Raw genomic sequence first — 21019 nt, forward strand, 5'->3', positions numbered from 1 at the left:
CCCAAACCGAGTCCAACTTGGTTTGGTGGGTGGAGTCCTTCTTCCCTTTCCCACCTCCTCCCTTTTTTTCTTTTCTCTTTGATTTTCTTCCTATGGCGCATAGGGCCTTCTTGGGCTGTCCCACCAGCCCACTAAGGGCTGGTGTGCCACCCCCAAGGCCTATGGGCTTCCCCGGGGTGGGTTGCCCCCCCCGGTGAACTCCCGGAACCCATTCGTCATACCCGGTACATTCCCGGTAACTCCAAAAACCTTCCGGTAATCAAATGAGGTCATCCTATATATCAATCTTTGTTTCCAGACCATTCCGAAAACCCTCGTGACGTCCGTGATCTCATCCGGGACTCCGAACAACATTCGGTAACCAACCATATAACTCAAATACGCATAAAACAACGTCGAACCTTAAGTGTGCAGACCCTGCGGGTTCGAGAACTATGTAGACATGACCCGAGAGACTCCTCGGTCAATATCCAATAGAGGGACCTGGATGCCCATATTGGATCCTACATATTCTACAAAGATCTTATCGTTTGAACCTCAGTGCCAAGGATTCATATAATCCCGTATGTCATTCCCTTTGTCCTTCGGTATGTTACTTGCCCGAGATTCGATCGTCAGTATCCGCATACCTATTTCAATCTCGTTTACCGGCAAGTCTCTTTACTCGTTCCGTAATACAAGATACCGCAACTTACACTAAGTCACATTACTTGCAAGGCTTGTGTGTGATGTTGTATTACCGAGTGGGCCCCGAGATACCTCTCCGTCACACGGAGTGACAAATCCCAGTCTTGATCCATACTAACCCAACGAACACCTTCGGAGATACCTGTGGAGCATCTTTATAGTCACCCAGTTACGTTGCGACGTTTGATACACACAAAGTATTCCTCCGGTGTTAGTGAGTTATATGATCTCATGGTCATAGGAACAAATACTTGACACGCAAAAAAACAGTAGCAACAAAATGACACGATCAACATGCTACGCCTATTAGTTTGGGTCTAGTCCATCACGTGATTCTCCTAATGACGTGATCCAGTTATCAAGCAACAACACTTTGTTCATAATCAGAAGACACTGTATCTTTGATCAACTGGCTAGCCAACTTGAGGCTTGCTAGGGACAGTGTTTTGTCTATGTATCCACACATGTAAATGAGTCTTCATTCAATACAATTATAGCATGGATAATAAACGATTATCTTGATACAGGAATTATAATAATAACCATATTTATTATTGCCTCTAGGGCATAATTCCAACACTAAACCGGACTAACGTTGTTTTCAGCAGAATTGCCATGGTGTTGTTTTTGCGCAGAAATAAAAGTTCTCGGAATGACCTGAAAATTTACCGAGAATTTTGTGGAATATATAGAAAATATTGGCGCAAGAGTTAGCGGAGGAAGTGGAGCGTGGAGCCCACAAGCCCACCAGGCGCCCCCCCCATGGCCGCGCCTGGCAGGCTTGTGGGGCCCACAACGCTCCACCGCCTCCAAATCCATCTCTATTTAGTCCGTCTCGCCCGGAAAAATATCAAGCAGAAGAGTTCATCGCGTTTTACGATACACAGGCGCCGCCACCTCGTGTTCTTCATCTCGAGGGTAGATCTGGAGTCCGTTTTGGGCTCCGGAGAGGGGAAATTGTTGCCATCGTCATTATCAACCTTCCTTCATCGCCAATTCCATGATGCTCTTCACCGTTCATGAGTAATCTCATCGTAGGCTTGCTGGACGGTGATGGGTTGGATGATATCTATCATGTAATCGAGTTAGTTTTGACGGGGATTGATCCCTAGTATCCACTATGTTCTGAGATTGATGTTGCTACTACTTTGCCATGCTTAATGCTTGTCACTAGGGCCCGAGTGCCATGATTTCAGATCTGAACCTATTATGTTGTCGCCAATATATCTGTGTTCTTGATCCTATCTTGCAAGTTGTAGTCACCTACTATGTGTTATGACCCGGCAACCCCGGAGTGTCAATAGCCGGAACCACTCCCGGAGATGACCATAGTATGAGGAGGTCATGTATTCACCAAGTGTTAATGCGTTGGTCCGGTTCTTTATTAAAAGGAGAACCTTAATATCCCGTAGTTTCCATTAGTACCTCGCTGCCACGGAGGGATGGACAATAGATTTCATGCAAGTCCTTTTCCCTAAGCGCGTATGACTACATACAGAATACATGCCTACATTAGATTGACGAACTGGAGCTAGTTACATATCTCTCCGTGTTATAACTGTTGCATGATGAATAGCATCCGGCATAATCATCCATCATCGATCCAATGCCTACGAGTCTTTTACTACTGGTCCTTGCTACGTTACTTTGTTGCTACTGTTGTCACTGCTGCTACTGTTACTCTGTTGCTATTGTTGTCACTTCTGCTACTGGTTACTGTTGCTACTTCTGCTATCATACTACTCTGCTACCGATACTTTGCTGCAGATACTAAATCTTTTAGGCGTGGATAATTGACAACTCAACTGCTAATACTTGAGAATATTCTTTGGCTTCCCCTTGAGTCGAATCAATAAATTTGGGTTGAATACTCTACCTTCGAAAACTATTGTGATCCCCTATACTTGTGGGTTATCAACCCTCCCTATAGGTGCCGATTGGCACGACCGGTTGTACCGCTTTGAAGAGCGATTGTACCGGCCTGGAACAAACTGGAGATTAGCGATTTAACCACATAATCGGATCGGTTGTTCTGCTGGTGCGATACAACTTATGATTAGCGGTTGAACCGCGGTAACCACCGGTTGTACCGCCCTGCCACAGCCACCACCACTAAAGATTCAATGCGTACAATTGTAAATGAGAGGGTTTCAAGGTGAGGAGATCTTGGGACACAGAACAGACATAGGAGTATGGTTGGGTAAGATCCAAGGTGAACGAGAAGAAACGCAAAAATACAAACCGTGAGGGATACCCACACCTAAGACTTAAGCAAACAAGAAGCACAAATAAGGACCAAAAAGATGCAACTTGAAGAATCACCAAAGGCAAATACCTCACTAGGAGGGGCGATGGCCGAGGCCACCTATGTTTGAGTCGGCTGGTATGGCACCATGACCAAAACTCATCTTTGAGACACAAATACCATCAAAAATGACGAATGTGGAAGATTTTATTGTTCTATGCATAATATGAGGAGGGATAGTTGATTGAGAGAACTACACTCCCCCTAAATTAATGCCTACATCTAAACAGAATAGAATTATGAGAGTGGTAGGATGTGCCTAATTTCAATGTACATTGCTCAAATCAATGAAATTTAGCTCATGCCTTAACTCGCGAAATCTTGCTTCATTCAAACTATTCGTGAATATATCTGCAAGTTGATCATTAGTGTTCATATATATGAGATCAATTTCCCCACGTTTGATATATTCCCAAATGAAATGGTGGTGAATACTGATATGCTTTGTCTTGCAATGGTGAACATGATTATTGAAGATTGAGATAGAACTAATATTATCACAATAAAGAGGCACTTTGTCACAGGTGAAACCATAATCCTTTAAAGTTTGCCTCATCTAGAGCAACTGAGCATAGCAAGTCGGAGCAACTACATATTCGGCCTCGGTGGACGAGAGAGAAACACAATTTTGTTTCTTTGAAGACCAACTTACGAGAAAGCGACCAAGGAATTGGCAACCTCCGGAAGTTGACTTCCTATCCACACGGTCTCCCACCCAATCTGAGTCCGAATATCCTATGAGATCAAATGAAGCACCTTTGGGATACCATAAGCCAAAGTTTGGGTTATGAGACAAATATAAAAAGATTCGCTTGACTGCCAGATAGCGGCTTTCCTCAGGTGCGGATTGAAATTGTGCACAAATTCCCACACTCAATATAATATCTGGTCTAGATGCTCATAGGTAAAGCACAAAACCAATCATAGAGCGATATACCTTTAGATCCACGACTTTACCATTGGGATCAAGGTCAAGATGGTAGTTGACACGCATGTGAGTGTTGGCCTTGGTTGGTTTTAGATCATCCATCTTGAACCTTTTGAGCATGTATTAAGTATATTTTGCTTCATTTATGAAGGTTCCTTGACTTTGTTGCTTGACTTCGAATCCAAGGAAAAACTTCAACTCTCCCATCATAGACATCTCAAACTCTTTAGTCATTAGTGCAGCAAATTCTTCATTAAAAGCTTTGTTAGGAGATCTAGATTGATCTTGAGATTGATTTTGTTCTTGCGCTTTCTCTTGATCTCGAGCATCCTTAGAGGGGTGATCTAGATCAAGGACATCACTTGGTGAAGGACCATTTTGAGGTTGGTATTCTCCTTGATCTGGATCACGGGGATGAGGGTCTTCAGAGTGTTCTTTGGAAGCGTGTGGGTCTTGCGTCAGTGATGGTTCCACATGAGTGGAACATTGTCCTTCTCTTTTAGCCACAAGGGGTTCCTTAACGGGAGGGAAGTGTCCTATGCCCATTCTTCTTATGGCTTGGGGAGGAATTTCATCAGCTATATCACAAAGACCACTTTGCTCCACTTGGGAGCCATTATTCTCATCAAACTCTACATTACACGTCTCCTCAATGAGTCCCGAGGACTTGTTGAGGACACGATAAGCGCGAGAGTTTGTAGCATAACCAACAAATATGCCCTCTTGAGATCTAGGTTCAAATTTAGACAAACGAGCACCTTTCTTAAGAATGAAACACTTACAGCCAAACACCCGGAAGTACTTAAGGTTGGGCTTGTTGCCGGTAAGAATTTCATATGGAATCTTGTTCAAGCCTTTGTGAAGGTAGAGCCGATTGGATGCATGACATGCGGTGTTAATGGCTTTGGCCCAAAAGTTATACAGAGATTTAAATTCTGTCATCATGGTTCTTGCCGCATCCATCAACATCCGGTTCTTCCTTTGTGCCACACCATTTTGTTGAGGAGTGTATGGTGCAGAATATTGATGCTTGGTTCCTTCATCACTCAGAAATTCATTTAGGGTGTAATTCTTGAACTCGGTGCCATTGTCACTTCTAATCATCAGTATCTTTGCATTATGTTGGCATTCAGCTTCATTAGCAAAGTCGATGACGGTTTGTTGAGTCTCACTCTTTCTCTTGAAAAATTATACCCAGGTATATCTTGAGTAATCATCCACTATCACCAAGCAATAATTTCTTCCCCAAGACTATCATAGGATGGAGGACCAAAGAGATCCATCTGGAGGAGCTCCAAGGTCCTTTTTGTGTAGATGATTGTTCAAAGGACGTGGATGTCGCCTAGAGGGGGGGTGAATATGCGCTTTAAAATAATTATGGTTTAGGATTGAACAAATGCAGAATAAAACTAATGTTTAATTTGTCAAGCACAAAACCTAAAACAACTAGGCTCACCTATGTGCACCAACAACTTATGCTAAGCAAGATAAACAACTAAGTGATAGCAAGATATATGACACGAAACAATATGGCTATCACAAACTAAAGTGCCTAAGTAAAGGGTTCGGGTAAGAGATAACCGAGGCACGTGGAGACGACGATGTATCCCGAAGTTCACACCCTTGTGGATGCTAATATCCATTTGGAGCGGTGTGGCGTGATACGTCTCCAACGTATCTATAATTTTTATGGTTTCATGCTATTATCTTGTCAAACTTTGGATGTTTTGTATGCCTTTTCAGAGGAGGATTTTGAACGGAGTCCAAACGGAATGAAACTGCCAAAAAGATATTTTCCGGAACACAAAAAGATCAGGAAGTCGGAGAATCAGGGCAGGGGGCCACCAGGGACCCTACAAGCCCTCATGGCGCGGCTAGGGGGCCCGCGCCCCCTGGCTTGTGGGCTCCCTGAGGCTCCTTTGCCCTAGGTTTTGCGCCTATATATTCCCTAAAATTCCATAAAAATCAGGAGATCATCGAAAGTACTTTTCCGCCGACGCAAGCTTTTGTCTCCGCAAGATCCCATCTGGGGCACGTTCTGGTGCCCTGTCGGAGGGGGATTCGGACACGGAGGACTTCTTCATCAACACCATGACCTCTCTGATGATGCGTGAGTAGTTCACCATAGACCTACGCGTCCATAGCTAGTAGCTAGATGGCTTCTTCTCTCTCTTAGATCTTCAATACAAAGTTCTCCATGATCTTCATGGAGATCTATCCGATGTAATCTTCTTTTGCGGTGTGTTTGTTGAAATCCGATGAATTGTGGATTTATGATCAGATTATCTATGAATCTTATTTGAGTTTCTTCTGATCTCTCTTATGCATGATTTCATATCCTTGTAATTCTCTTCGAGTTGTGGATTTTGTCTGGCCAACTAGATCTATGATTCTTGCAATTGGAGAAGTGCTTTGTTTTGGGTTCATACCGTGCAGTGACCTCACCCAGTGACAGAAGGGGTAACGAGGCACGCATCATGTTGTTGCCATCAAGGGTAAAAAGATGGGGTTCTCATCATTGGTTTGAGATTATCCCTCTACATCATGTCATCTTGCTTAAGGCGTTACTCTGTTCGTCATGAACTCAATACACTAGATGCATGCTGGATAGCGGTCGATGTGTGGAGTAATAGTAGTAGATGAAGAAAGTATCGGTCTACTTGTCTTGGACGTGATGCCTACCAACCCTTCCCCTAGGAAGTCGGAGCATAGTTGATCTATTGATTGTCATCCTTTGTGTTGAGGTCCGGATCGCGCGATGGTTAACACCTACCAACCCTTCCCCTAGGAGTATGCGTTTAGCACTTTGTTTCGATTACTAATAAAAACTTTCGCAACAAGTATGTGAGTTCTTCATGACTAATGTGAGTCCATGGTATAGATGCAGTTTCACCTTCCACCTTCGCTAGCCTCTCTAGTGCCGCGCAACTTTCGTCGGTACACAAACCCACCATACGCCTTCCTCAAAACAGCCACCATACCTACCTACTATGGCATTTTCATAGCCATTCCGAGATATATTGTCATGTAACTCCCACCGTGCCGTCTCATGACTTGTGCGGTCACTCTCATATTTCCATTGTATGATCGTAAGATAGCTAGCGAGATGTTTCAACGTCATACGCCAAGCTAGATTGTTGCACATCCCGGTACACTACCGGAGGCATTTCCTATAGAGTCATTTCTAAGCTTTGAGCTGTGAGTAAATAAAAGTGTGATGATCATCATTATTAGAGCATTGTCCCATGTGAGGAAAAAAAGAGGACAAAGAGCCCGAAAATAAAAAAAAAGGAGAAAGGAGAAAAGAAAAAAAAGAGGCCTAAGAGCCCAAAAAAAGGAGAGAGAGAAAAAGAGAGAAGGGACAATGCTACTATCTTTTTCCACACTTGTGCTTCATAATAGCACCATGTTCTTCATGATTAAGAGCCTCTCGTTTCGTCACCACCATATGCTAGTGGGAATCTTCATTATATAACTTGGCTTGTATATTCCAATGATGGGCTTCCTCAAAATTGCCCTAGGTCTTTGTGAGCAAGCAAGTTGGATGCACACCCACTAGTTCTACTTTTGAGCTTTCACATACTTATAGCTCTAGTGCATCCCTTGTATGTCAATCCCTACTCATTCACATTGATATATATTAATGGGCATCTCCATAGCCCTTTGATACGCCGAGTCAATGTGACCATCTCCTCCTTTTTTTCTCACAACCACCACCACACTCTATTCCACCTATAGTGCTATATCCATGGCTCGCTCTCATGTATTGTGTGATAGTTATAAAATTTTTGAGAAAGTAAGAGTGCGAAAACAGTTACCTGGCCAATTCCGGGGTTGTGCATGATTTACATTAGTTGTGTGAGGATGATGGAGCATAGCCACACTATATGATTTTGTAGGGATAACTTTCCTTGGCCTTGTTATTTTGAAAGTTCATGATTACCTTGCTAGTTTGCTTGAAGTATTATTGTTTTCATGTCAATAGCAAACTATTATTTTGAATCTTATGGATCTGAACATTCATGTCACGTGAAAGAAGTTGCAAAGGACAACTATTCTAGGTAGCATTCCACATCAAAAATTCATTCTTTATCACTTCCCTACTCGAGGACGGGCAGAACTTAGGCTTGGGATGCTTGATACGTCTCCAGCGTATCTATAATTTTTGATGGTTTCATGCTATTATCTTGTCAAACTTTGGATGTTTTGTATGCCTTTTATATATTTTTTGGGACTAACTTATTAACTCAGTGCCAAGTGCGAGTTCCTGTTTTTTTCTATGTTTTTGACCCCTTTCATAGGAGGATTTTGAACGGAGTCCAAACGGAATGAAACTGCCAAAAAGATTTTTTCCGGAACAGAAAAAGATCGGGAAGCCGGAGAATTAGGGCACGGGGCCACCAGGGACCCCACAAGCCCTCATGGCGCGGCTAGGGGGGGCGCCCCCTGGCTTGTGGGCTCCCTGAGGCTCCTTTGCCCTAGGTTTTGCGCCTATATATTCCCTAAAATTCCATAAAAAAATCAGGAGATCATCGAAAGTACTTTTCCGCCGCCGCAAGCTTCTGTCTCTGCAAGATCCCATCTCCGGCACGTTCTGGTGCCCTGCCGGAGGGGGGATTCAGACACGGAGGGCTTCTTCATCAACACCATGACCTCTCCGATGATGCGTGAGTAGTTCACCATAGACCTACGGGTCCATAGCTAGTAGCTAGATGGCTTCTTCTCTCTCTTGGATCTTCAATACAAAGTTCTCCATGATCTTCATGGAGATCTATCCGATGTAATCTTCTTTTGCGGTGTGTTTGTCGAGATCCGATGAATTGTGGATTTATGATCAGATTATCTATGAATCTTATTTGAGTTTCTTCTGATCTCTCTTATGCATGATTTCATATCCTTGTAATTCTCTTCGAGTTGTGGGTTTTGTCTCGCCAACTAGATCTATGATTCTTGCAATGGGAGAAGTGCTTGGTTTTGGGTTCATACCATGGAGTGACCTCACACAGTGACAGAAGGGGTAGCGAGGCACGCATCGTGTTGTTGCCATCAAGTGTAAAAAGATGGGGTTTTCATCATTGGTTTGAGATTATCCATCTACATTATGTCATCTTGCTTAAGGCGTTACTCTGTTCGTCATGAACTCAATACACTAGATGCATGCTCGATAGCGGTCGATGTGTGGAGTAATAGTAGTAGATGCAGAAAGTATCGGTCTACTTGTCTTGGACGTGATGCCTATATGTATGATCATTGCCTTAGATATCGTCATGACTTTGCGCGGTTCTATCAATTGCTCGATAGTAATTTGTTCATCCACCGTAATACTTGCTATTTTGAGAGAAGCCTCTAGTGAACAATATGGCCCCCGGGTCTACTCCAAACCATATTTTCAGCCTTACACTTTTTACTTCGTTGCACTTTCCGCCTTCAGATCTCACTTTGCAAAAAATCTTGAACGGATTGACAACCCCTTTATAGCGTTGGGTGCAAGCTCTTTTGTGTTTGTGCAGGTACTCTGGACTTGACGAGATTCTCCTACTGGATTGATACCATGGTTCTCAAACTGAGGGAAATACTTACTGTTCCTGTGCTGCATCACCCTTTCCTCTTCAAGGGAAAAACCAACACAAACAAGAGAAGTAGCAAGAAGAATTCCTGGCGTTGTCGGGGGAAGGACTTTTGTTGTCGTAGCATGGAGGCACAATGCTCCCCAAGATGCCACTAAAGCCACTGTAATCTCCTCACGCCCTCGCACAATGCAAGATGTCGTGATTCCAGTAAGGGACCCTTGAGGGCGGTCACCGAACCCGTACAAACAAGGTTGGGGCAATCTCCACAACTTAATTGGAGGATCCCAACAACACCACGAAGCTTCATCACAATGGCATACGGCTTCAAGGTGACCACAAATGCTCGGGGCAATCTCCACAACTTAATTGGAGACCCTGGTGCATGCCCGGAGCTTTACACCACAATGATTGAGCTCCGAGGCACCACCAAGCTTCTAGGAGTACAAAGTACCCAAGGGTAATAAACTTCTCAACTTCTCACTTCCACGTATCACCGTGGAGAACCCAAAACGATACAACTAATGCAATGGAAAGAACACACGAAGTGGTCAAGTCCCTCACACTCAAATCCCTCCACAACAACAAAAGCTATGGAGAAATATGAGAGGAAGAACAAGGCCGGAGCTCACAAAGAACTCCAAGATCAAGATCCAAGGGGTTCCCCTCACATAGAGGAGAAAGTGATTGGTGAAGATGTGGATCTAAATCTCCTCTCTCTTTTCCCTCAAGAACTAGCAAGAATCACTGGAGGGATTGAGAGTTAGCAAGATCAAAGAAGGTCAACAATGGGGGAAGAACACGAGCTCAACGGATAGAGAAGGTCCAATGGGGAAGAATACCTCCTTTATATAGTGGAGGAACGAATCCAACCGTTAGCCCCACTGACAGCCCGACTAGAGCGGTACTACCACTGCCCAGAGCGGTACTACCGCTCCGAGAATGTCTGGCGGAGCGGTACTACCACCCGAGAGCGGTAGTAAAAAGATTACTACAGCTCCAGGAGCGGTACTACCGCTGGCACCAGGAGTGGTCCTACCGCTGAATACTGAAACTGCTCTAACTTTTGCATACGAACTCCGAATCAAGCAAACTCAAACTTGCTGAATTCACAACGACAAGAGCTATCCAACAACGAAATAAAATCTTAAGAACATGCAGTTATGAAAATGCCAATGATATAGATAAGTGATACCTCTATGAATGAAGAACCGGCAAAAACTTCCAACATCGAAAACATTATAGAAGATGCATATGGACTCCGTTTTCGATGAACTCGAGCTTGTCATGAAGATGACCATAAGCTCTAAAAATCACAAAGAGAAACACCAAACAAGAACAAAGAAATATGATGCAAGGATGCAAATGGTTTGAGCTCTCAACGAGCGATACAATTAAGCTACTCACTTGAGAGCCCCCCTGGACAGTACGGCAATCTATCCTAAAATACAAAACCTATCAAGGGTAAACCTATACCTTGCACCTAGTCCTCTTGAGCTAGATGATGATGATCTTGGCTTCCTCAAGATGGACCACCTTTCTTGATTGCCTTGGTTTGACGAAGACTAGTTGATTGCTCCCCCATACTCACTATGGGTGAACCACTCTTCAGCACATCTTCACAAGTCCATTGCCACCACAATGGACGTCAAGCTTCAAGCATGATATCTTTGTGATGCTCCACTTGAACTTGCACACCGCAATGTTGATGACGATCACCTATTGATGTCATCCTTCATAGATTGAATGAGATCTTCCTCTTGACACAAACCCATGGAGACACACATAACCCCACATATAACTCTCACAAGGACCTTGGGTTAGTACACAAAAGTGTTATGGACAATGCTTACCATACCATGGGATCACTTGATCCCTCTCGGTACATCTTGTACATTTTGTGTGTTGATTATCTTGATTTACTCTTTGCTTAGTATTGATCAACCTTGTGCCTTTATGACCAATCTTTGGATAATACCTTGAATACCACCGTGGTCATCATATAAACTCCTTGACACCAACAGATGAACTTCAAGAAGTCTCTATGGTCAAATCCTTCAAATATAACTAAAGGAAACCATTAGTCCATATGGATTGTCATCAATTACCAAAACCACATATGGAGAAATATGCTCTAAAAATATCCTCCATTTTGGTAATTGATGACAATCAGTACAAGAGAGTTTATATAAGGAAATAAGCATAACCAAGCGCAAACATACAAAGCTATAATGCATGCGTACAAGATGTAAATTCTTAAGCAATAAAATAAAAACCTCTATGCATCATCAAACTAAACTCTCTAAACTTCTCCCCCATTACCATCGATTGCCAAAATGGACAAAAAGTTTAGAAAGCCAATATAGTAGGTGGTCCTCCAAAAAGTGTGTACATCTCAACAATAGTGCAAAGAAATACACAAATACATACAAAAGAGAGAAGCCTTAAAAATAGGCGGGGGTGAATAGGCGCTTTAAAATAATTACGGTTTAGGCTTGAACAAATGCAGAATAAAACTAATGTTTAATTTGTCAAGCACAAAACCTAAAACAACTAGGCTCACCTATGTGCACGAACAACTTATTGTAAGCAAGATAAACAACTAAGTGATAGCAAGATATATGACACGAAACAATATGGCTATCACAAAGTAAAGTGCATAAGTAAAGGGTTTGGGTAAGAGATAACCGAGGCACGCAGAGACGATGATGTATCCTGAAGTTCACACCCTTGAGGATGCTAATCTGCGTTTGGAGCGGTGTGGAGGCACAATGCTCCCCAAGATGCCACTAGGGCCACCATAATCTCCTCACGCCCTCGCACACTGCAAGATGCCGTGATTCCACTAAGGGACCCTTGAAGGCGGTCACCGAATCCGTACAAACAAGGTTGGGACAATCTCCAAAACTTAATTGGAGGCTCCAAACAACACCACGAAGCTTCACCACAATCGCATATGGCTTCGAGGTGATCACAAATGCTTGGGGCAATCTCCACAACTTAATTGGAGACCCCGACGCATGCCTGGAGCTTTACACAACAATGATTGAGCTCTGGGACACCACCAAGCTTATAGGGGTACCAAGTACCCAAGGGTAATAAACTTCTCAACGTCTCACTTCCAAGTATCACCGTGGAGAACTCAAACTGATGCAACTAATGCAATGGCAAGAACACACGAAGTGGTCAAGTCCCTCACACTCAAATCCTTCCACAACAACAAAAGCACTGGAGAAATATGAGAGGAATAATAAGGAGCTCACAAAGAACTCCAAGATCAAGATCCAAGGGGTTCTCCTCACATAGAGGAGAAAGTGATTGGTGGAGATGTGGATCTAGATCTCCTTTCTCTTTTCCCTCAAGGACTAGTAAGAATCATTGAAGGGATTAAGAGTTAGCAAGCTCTCAGAAGGTCAAAAGTGGGGGAAGAGGACAACCTCAACGGGTAGATAAGGTCCAAAGGGTAAGAAGGCCTCCTTTATATAGTGGGGGAACGAATCCAACCGTTACCCCCACTCACAGCCCGACTGGAGCGGTACTACCGCTGCCCGGAGCGGTACTACCGCTGCTCGGAGCGGTACTACCGCTCCCAGAACGTATGAGGGAGCCGTAGTAAAAAATTACTACCACTCCGGGGGCGGTAGTACCGCTCTATGAGCGGTACTACCGCTGGCATGAGGAGAGGTACTACCGCTAAATACTGAAACTACTCTAACTTTCGCATAAGAACTCCGAATCCAGCAAACTCAAGCTTGCTAAATTCACAACGACAAGAGCTATCCAACAACGACATAAAATCTTAAGAACATGCAGTTATGAAAATGCCAATGATATAGAGAAGTGAGACCTCTCTGAATGAAGAACCGACAAAAACTTCCAACATCGAAAACATAATAGAAGATGCATATGGACTCCGTTTTCGATGAATTCGAGCTTGTCATGAAGATGACCATAAGCTCTAAAACTCACAAAGAGAAACACCAAACAAGAACCAAGAAATATGATGCAAGGATGCAAATGGTTTGAGCTCTCAACGAACGATATGATCAAGTTACTCACTTGAGAGCTCCCCTTGACAGTAGGGTAATCTATCCTAAGATAGAAAAACTATCAAGGGCAAACCTATACCTTGCACCTAGTCCTCTTGAGCTAGATGATGATGATCTAGGCTTCCTCAAGATGGACCACCTTTCTTGATTGCCTTGGTTTGACGAAGACTAGTTGATTGCTCCCCCATACTCACTATGGGTGAGCTACTCTTCAGCACATCTTCACAAGTCCATTGCAACCACAATGGACGGTAAGCTTCAAGCATGATATCTTCATGATGCTCCACTTGAACTTGCACACGTAAATCTTGATGACGATCACCACTTGATGTCATCCTTGATAGGTTCAATGAGATATTCCTCTTGATACAAACCCATGGAGACAGACCTAACCCAACATAGAACTCTCACAAGGACCATGTGTTAGTACACAAAAGCGTTATGGATAATGCTTACCATACCATGGGATCACTTGATCCCTCTCGGTACATCTTATACACTTTGTGTGTTGATCATCTTGATTTACTATTTGCTTAGTCTTGATCAACCTTGTGTATTTACGACCAATCTTTGTATTATACCTTGAATACCACCTCGGTCATCATATAAACTCCTTGACACCAACAGATGGACTTCAAGAAGTGCCTATGGACAAATCCTTAGAATATAACTTAAGGCAACCATTAGTCCATAGGGATTTTCACCAATTACCAAAACCACATATGGAGAAATATGTTCTAACAATAGTCATGGGGCGGTGAGCTATCTCATGAAACTTTCCTTCAATACATGCACTACAAGCACGATCTCTGGCGAAACTCACGTTTGTTAGTTCAAGAACATGATCCCCTTTGAGGAGACATTGCAAAGATCTCAGATTGACATGGGCTAGCCAGCGATGCCATAGCCATCCCACATGAACTTTAGCCATTAGGCAAGTCGCCGTCTTAGTGGGTCGCTCTGAAAAGTTAACCACATAGAGACCGTTCTCGACATGCCCAACAAAGGCTACTTTAAGAGCCTTGCTCCATAAAAGGGCCACAGAGTCAATGCCAAAGAAGGCGCTAAAGCCCATAAGTGCAAGTTGATGAATGGAAATTAAATTGTATGCAAGGGTCTCAACAAGCATAACCTTTTCAATGGTAAGTTTCGGAGAAATTACCACCTTGCCGAGACCCAATACCTTTGAAATCGCATCATCACCAAAGGAGACTTGGGTAGCATGGATGGGTCGGGATGAACGTCCACCACCAAGTCCTTGCTTCCGGTCATATGATTTGTTGCTCCACTATCAAGCAACCAGGACACCCCACCGGAAGCAAACTCCTGCATAAGATCAATGCTTGGATTTAGGTACCCATTCTTTAATGGGTCCTCTCAGTTTAGTAACAAGGGTCTTAGGAAACCAAATAGATCATTCAATGTACTCATCATAAGAACCAACAAACTTAGCAAAAACATTCCCATCACTGGCACGACACAAAACATAAGAGGGGTTAAGGTCGCTGATTGTGTTGGACTGTTGGCAGAGGGGTATTGCCCTTCATGGCATTAACACCCTTAGCTTTGTCCTTTTATTCTCATGAGTACCCTCCCCGGATTTAACAAAGGTTTCCATAAGCCAGGGAGGTTGCTTGGTCTTCTTCTTCTTGTTCTTCTTGGACTTGGATGCAAACCCAAGTCCTTCCTTTGCAACCACTTCCTTTTGACTGCTCAAAAGGTCATTAAAATTCTTTTCACCTTGGATGCATGTCACAAGGCCTTTCTCAAGCTGCTCTTTTAATTTGGAGTTCTCCTCCACAAGATGTGCATGCTCACAACAGGGGTTAGTATCATGGACATTATCAATTAAAACAAATGGAGAGCAAGTGGTTATTTCCTTAGTGAGTTTTACTTGGAGTTGAGCATGCGACTCTTTTAAAGGGACATGAGCACTGTTCATGGCCTTGTGAGCCTTTTCAAGTGTAGCAAGCTCTTCCTTGAGTCTAACATGATCAAGCCCAAGTGCACTCTTTTCGGATTTAAGCACACGGGTAAGAACAAGAGCATGATCAAGATCTTTCTACAACTTAGCAAGGTCATCGTTATGTGACTCCTCAAGAGTCAAAAAAAGTCCTTGCTCTTATTCAAGAGCAATAGAAAGTTTCGCAATCTCATCGGCATAGTCACGACTATGATCTTGTAAAGTAGAGATAGTTTCTCCATGAGATTCAATGAGGTCATTAGCCTCACCAAGTTGTTCCAAGGGATCAAAAAAATGCTTCTTGGATTTACCCTCAAGTTTTCTCATGAATTTATCAAAGGAGTTTTCCTTCTCATCTACCTCTTCCTTTTCATCACCACTAAGAGGGGTAGTGGAAATGGTAGCATTGAGATTGTAAGTTTTAACGTTGCATGTTACCTTGTTGGATGCCTTGGCCATAAGGCACTTGGCAATGCAGTTTTCGTTGGGGGCGTTGAAGAGGGACACCTTGCTTGGAGAAGAGGATGGAATGTCCACGGTGGCCATCCCCATCACTTCACCACTTGCATCATCATCCTCATCCTCATCGGAGAGGTACCCCTCTTGAGCCATCAACACTTTTTGAGGCTTGTTCTTGAAGAAGTTGTTCTTGTCGGGGAAGGGCTTGGCTTTGTCTTTCCGAATAAGTTTGCCACCATTGTATTCCCTCTTCTCATAAGGACAATCAGCCACAAAGTGACTCACATTGCCACAATTGTAGCAAGTCCTCACACGTTGCTTGCCTTTGGGCCCATTTGAGTTGTTCTTGGAGAAGTTTGGCTTGGAGTTTCTCTTCTTACTCCAAAATTGTCTTGATGCAAGAGCCATATGATCGTGATAAGCATACTCGGTGTCCTGGGGGCACAATTCCTCTTCTTCTTCCTCCTCTCCCTCCAATTCAGCTTGGCCTTCAAGGCAAGGTTGGGAGAGTCTTTTCTTGACTGTTAAATAGGAGCAAGAGCATTGTCAGCGGTCTTGTTCAATGTGTTCATGGCAATAAACTCATCAACACATCGCTTGAAGACAAGGAGTGAAAGTCTGGCCTCTAACGGATGACGGAGGACATGGATTTGTTGAAGGGCATAATAGCCTTGAGAAACTTACGCTTGATCCAATTTTCATCCACATCCTTGCTTCCATGATCTTGAAGAGCGACAACAATGGTTGTCACCCTTAGGTATAACTCACGAGGATCTTCATCCTCAACCATAAAAAATTCATCGGCCTCATCAAGTATCACTTCATAGTTTGACCGTTGAATACTAGAACTTCCTTGTACATGGAAATGGTGTGTTCCCAACAATCTTTGGCACGAGTGAAGGGACGCAAATGTGCAAGATCTTCAATGGGAACAACTGCTTGGAGGACGAACATGGCTGAGTGATTGAGCTGATTGTCAACGTCTTCTCTTGGAGTGAGGTTTCTTGGATCACGAAGGTAGTAGCCTTATTCGATGATTCTCCAAAGTTGTGTTGAGCTGTGATTCAAATGAGCCTTTATACGAAAAAGGCAGTTAGCAAAATCATTCTTAACAAGCTTTGGTTGAGGACCTAGATTAATAATATGCGGTGGGTGAACCGGTCCTCCATAGACCATTGTAGGAGGGAGTGAGGCAAAGGCATTTGCCCCACTCGTTCCTTGAGGTGTTTTATCTTTTTCACCACTACCATTTTCCTTTTCGGAATTGGCCCCCCGTATCCGAAGTTGTGGGATTAGCCACCAACAACGGGTCGATAGACGGTTTGTAAATATCAAGGAAATCCTTAAGCATTTTCTTGACTTCGATAGCCACTCAGGATTTAAATGTGGACATGACCTCGTTTAATTCCTCTCGGGTGACCGAGTTCGCAACAGCTCCCTCGGGCACCTCCCCAACCCGGTCCCTGTCGTCAACCATACTCTTTGGATGGTGAAACCCTTAATAAAGAGGTGTGGCTCTGATACCAATTGAAAGGATCGATATGGTTGACTAGAGGGGGGGGGTAGGCAACTATCAAATTTTAAATTGTTCTTTCAACAAATTAGGTTTAGCAACAAATAGGTTGTCTAGATATGCAACTAGGTGTGCAACCTATACGATGCTAACAACAATAATAATAAGCAAGGAGTAAATACAAGTAGAGGTAAGAAATAACCATAAGTGGAACCGATGAAGGAGAAGATGTATTTCCGAAGTTCCTTCTCTTTGAGGGGAAGTACGTCTCCGTTGGAGCGGTGTGGAGGCACAATGATCCTCAAGATGCCACTAAGGCCACCGTTTTCTCCTCACCCCCTCACACAATGTGAAGTGTCGTGATTCCACTAAGTGGTGCCCTTGAAGGTGGCAATCGAACCTTTACAAACAAGGTTGAGGCTCTCTCCACAACTCAATTGTAGGCTTCCAATAAAACCACGGAGCTTCACCGCAATGGAATGTGGCTCCGAGGTGACATCTTCCGTCTAGGGTGATCAAACACCCAAGAGTAACAAAATCCACACAAGAACTTGGGGGGGTCAATTTTCCTTTGGTGGAAGTGTAGATCTAGATCTCCTCCTTCAATCCCTAGCAAGACAACAGGTTTGGGTGGCTAGGGAGAGAGATCAGACAAGAAAGCTTGAGTACATCAATGGTGGAGAGAGAGAGGTAAGAGATAAGAGGGAGGAGGAACAAACCCCTAGCCCCCCCCCCCCACACACACACGCACACATTTTCTAACCGCTACAGCTGTTTTTACACGACGGCGCTGGTCTGTCTAATTTAGAGGAACAACCGACTAACCATCACCAACAACCGGTCCAAAACAGAGACTTGGCCCGAGGTTTCACCTGTCATGGCCGTTGGGCGTGATTAAGTCCCAAGCGGTACAACTGGGCCACCACTGCCCAACAACCGTAGCTAAGCAGAGCCGTGTCCGGTTGTGGACCGGTGTTGGGCCGGTACAACCGTCCAGGGGTTGACCGGTACAACTGCCCTGGATGGCGCTACAACCGGTCAGTTAGATTTTTTTTTACATGTTATTCTCAAACACATATTTACTTTGTCATAAAACGTTGTCATGCTTAAATATCTGGCGTTAGATTTTTCGCATTACCGAAAAGTTACGGGGTGAGTTGTCGAGATATAGTTGAAAATCAAGGAGAGAGGGGACCTGCTGTGAAAACAGAGGAGGGGATCAACGGGGAGATGAGTTGGTAGGGTGTTTCCATAGGTCTAGGTTTTTTGGCGGCTACTTCTACTAACCACACAGCACACCAAACCTCAAACCACATTGCACGTGCGGTAAGCCATCTATCTTAAACACACACCTACTCACATCCAAGAAGAACCTCAATGAAAGCAAAGCTAACTTAATTTGTCAGTAATCCTCAGTTACTCCTCTTCTCTTGAGAAACCGTCCAAGAAACCCCAGTCGGCACGAGCGCGTACATTTACTCTCCTGGCACGGTCAGCTAGCTACCCACAGCCATGACGACGACCCAGCAGAGCATTCGCTCAGCACCCCTCCCCCTCCGTCTCTCACCGTACCCACAATGGCGTCGTCTTCCTAACCGCCGCCGACGTCGACGCCGGCCACGGGGTCCCTCTCGGCGGGGGTTGGTCGACCCGTCCGTCCGTCCATCCGGCGATTTTTCCTCGGCATCGGCAAGCATCCTCAGCAGGAAAGCAAGGAGGGAAAGGCAACTTTCAGTTGCCTTCAACGGCAAGCCGACATCAGCAGCGCCGCTAGTCGTAGTCCCTGGCACGCATCCAGCGTTTACCACACAGTGAATGCAACTCATGCGGGGATTCAGATTCAGTCACTGGTCACTGTCCAGCCCTGGCCGGTGTTGCCACTTGGTCGTCTTTTGCCGGCTTGACGACTGAAACGCATGGCTCTGCGAGACTCTGACCGACCCCTGGAAACCTACAGCCACGAGACTAGTATGCGTCGAAGAAAACACAAGAGTTTACTGCAGTTTTTCGTCCGTGCGTGCAAGCAACTTGGGTTGGATTGGGCAATGGGCCACCTTTTTCGCAAGTGCACTGTGATCCAAAATGGCAAGAGATCTACAATCTATCTACTCCAATGGAGCTGTGTGTGGATCACTCTACTGGTAAAGGCAACCTATCAAGACGTTACTGAGCTAGCTGCCGTGTACAAATGGAGGTGTGGCTCTGCGGGAGGGACTGACCACACGGTTGAAACGTAGAGGCTTGTGGTATTGCTGGAAGAGAAAACGGAAGAGTTGACCTAGCTGGTAACGTACAGCCGTTCATGGAATGAAAAGCTGAAGAGTTTATTGCAGAGTTTCAGGAACACTTCCTTGTCCGTGTGTGCAAGCCGGTTGGTGTGAACGGAAAATGGGGGCATCTTTCCACCCCGAAAGCTTCATTTTCACAAGTGGGCTGTGAATCTGTGGTCCAAAATACCAGCGAGAAATTGTCAAGGGGGGTGTGCACGTTGCAAGTGTGTGTGTGTGTGTGTGTGTGTGTGTGTGTGTGTGTCACTAATGTTAAAAGGCAACAAACCAACTAGTTACTACTCCCTTTGTTCAGAATTTAGTGATCTAAACGCTCTTATATTTATTTACGAAGGAAATACTAAATTGGCTAGCATGTATAGTATTAAAAAGGTAAAAAAGAGAAACACACATGTTTTCAAAATTCAGTAAACTTCTCATTGGCATAAGAAATAAAAATATTTCATTTTTTGTTTGGACTCTGGTGTAACAGAGAGAAAACTATGTATGTAACCCAACTCGGCTCTAGTATAGCGAAGCTAAGCTAGTGAGTTTAAATTTCAAAACTCTCATTATCTTTGACTAGAAAATATGAAAAAGTTGCTATTCAACTCTAAAAGGCAACTTTAAGGTCGCAATATAGGACTGTGAACTAAAAGATCATTCAAAGCATTCAATACGGAGCTTATGATCTAGAAACTAGAAACTATACCCAGGATTATTTTTGTCCGACAACAAATGTGAACTAGTAGCGGCTTCATAGCCATAAGGGGCAAGGGTTTGCTAATAAATGGCATAATGTGTCCCCTGTATTGACAAGTACGAAGATGATCAGGACTAGGATATACTGCATTCCGGTAACCCGCCCACATTTACCTGAAAATAAAGGGGCAAGAAGTAGCAACAAATGGCTATAGTCGGATCAAAAGTACAATGTCAATGATGGGAGAGGTCTCGAGTTGTGGGGTCACAACTAGAAACATGGAAGGAGGCGACAGCAGGGGGGCTACTACTTTATATTCGAGAATACACATTTGAAGATAAATATGTTAAATTTTAATTGTATGTATGTCATGAGATGGACAATGGATAATTTTTAGCTGCTCAAATATGTCATGTTAGTTAAGCTTCCGTGAAAAACTACCTTGTGAACACAAACTGACATTTTACAAATTATTATTCTCTACGTGGGTTCTAAAACATGCTTGGATGAAACATGAACTTACCAGTAAAGTATATCTATGTGGTGGAGTATGTATAAGAAAAAAATACTAACCAAGC

This window comes from Hordeum vulgare, chromosome 7H, assembly GCF_904849725.1.
Source record: "Hordeum vulgare subsp. vulgare chromosome 7H, MorexV3_pseudomolecules_assembly, whole genome shotgun sequence".
NCBI classification, from domain to species: Eukaryota; Viridiplantae; Streptophyta; class Magnoliopsida; order Poales; family Poaceae; genus Hordeum; species Hordeum vulgare.